The 1,778-nt window shown below is 26.4% G+C and overlaps 1 protein-coding gene across 1 annotated transcript in view; it reads right to left on the bottom strand.

Moving 5' to 3' along the window:
• The window catches only part of LOC111681208 (ionotropic receptor 75a-like), a 14,198-nt gene that overhangs the window by 3,144 nt on the left and 9,276 nt on the right, over nucleotides 1–1,778 (bottom strand). The window lies entirely within an intron of this gene.

Genomic DNA, 1,778 nt, shown 5'->3' with positions numbered 1-1,778 from the left:
CTATAGACTAGACTATAGACTAGACTATAGACTAGACTATAGACTAGACTATAGACTAGACTATAGACTAGACTATAGACTAGACTATAGACTAGTCTATAGACTAGTATGTACACAATCCAAGGTACTTATCTATAAATAAGACCTGCATTTGATACTTTTTTACATTTTAATCCTTTAAAATAACTTTCTCTTTAAAATTTATGTTTTCTGTTGTTCCGTTTGTGTCCCCTAAATATTCTCCATTTATTTTTAAGATACCTTTTTTAACCGTTAACAACTTTATCATAATCTTTACATTTACACCTCTTAAAAAGTCATTTGCATTTACTGGTAATGGTTACCAAAAATATGTAAAATCCTTTGAATACGAATATTTTTAAAACCTTAAACAAATGGAAAAGAATTGCAAATAAAATGTAATACAAAAGTTATACCAGAAAAACCAAAAGCGTTAAAATGCAAATAAGTTTTCAGTGAACAACGACTTTTAAATGATTTACAGCAACAGGATGTAAAGACACCATGTTGAAATTTTACTAACGTATATTACTTTCTATGACTTTGCTTTTGTAGGTAAATTGCAATAATAATGAAGCCAATTAGGAAACTAAAAACAATCAACTTTGGAAGTCAAAGTTTTGTTTAGGAAGTAATTGAAGGGAAGGGAGTGAGCACAGTGTTTGATTAAGTTTGTTTACCTTTTGTAATGAGAGAGTAATGTTAAGATGGCGACAGAGGTTATTGATGGTACTTAGTTGTTTTTGGAGGATAACTTACTTTTACATCTAAATCATGCATGAATCTATTCTAATGTTTGTTCTATTTAGTCGAGAGTGATAGTAATTAGAGGAATGTGAAGGAGGTGATGGATGTTAGGGTGGTTTGGCAGTGAGCATGTTATGATTTGTTTACTTTTTGGAGGAGTTTGTTTTTTAACATAAGGACGATGTTAAAGATGAAAGTAAAATCGATTTGAGAAACTAAATAAAGCGAAAATTTCAAAATTGTAAATGTGAAGTATTCAGAGTAAGGTAAACTATGTAGAACATGTAATAAATTAGGCTTCGAACTTAGAGAATTTAAAATGAGTAGATTCAATATAAATCAAGGTTTCTAAAAAAATGTTACTTAACGATCAATTAACTTTTTACACCATCTTGGTCTTTAGTTTCAAAATAAAATTTGCCAAAAAAAAAAATTAAAATATTCAAGAATTGCGGCTTTTTTGTGTGGATGGAGGTTATGGACAATGACCAAAAGGTCATTTTTTTTTTAAATAATGATAAGGTCACTAAATTTAAGGGAGAGTGGGCAGGTTTATTTTTATTTAACATGAGTTGTTATAAGAAATAAAAATATGTTTATGGGAAAATTTTTATAATAAAAATTTTTATTTAAAGAAAATTATTGTTTCTAAAGATTATTTGTAAAAAAATAATTTAAAAAAATAATTAATAAAAAATTAAAATAATTAATTAATTAATTATATAAATCTAACATAAAACGAATTCATATAAAAATTCAATAAATTTTTCTAATTTTTTACAGATTTATTTCGCAAATCGACAATTTTGTTAACAAGATATGCATTCAAGTAAGTAAAAATTTAAAATCTTATATTCTTAATGCCAAAATGTAATTAAATTGTTAATATTAAAAAAAGCTTAAGAGCTATAGTCTAGTCTATAGTCTAGTCTATAGTCTAGTCTATAGTCTAGTCTATAGTCTAGTCTATAGTCTAGTCTATAGTCTAGTCTATAGTCTAGTCTATAGTC

This window comes from Lucilia cuprina, chromosome 5, assembly GCF_022045245.1.
Source record: "Lucilia cuprina isolate Lc7/37 chromosome 5, ASM2204524v1, whole genome shotgun sequence".
Lineage (NCBI taxonomy): Eukaryota > Metazoa > Arthropoda > Insecta > Diptera > Calliphoridae > Lucilia > Lucilia cuprina.
The sequence above is the reverse complement of the archived record's forward strand: the minus strand, read 5'-3'. Positions and strand labels throughout refer to the sequence as shown.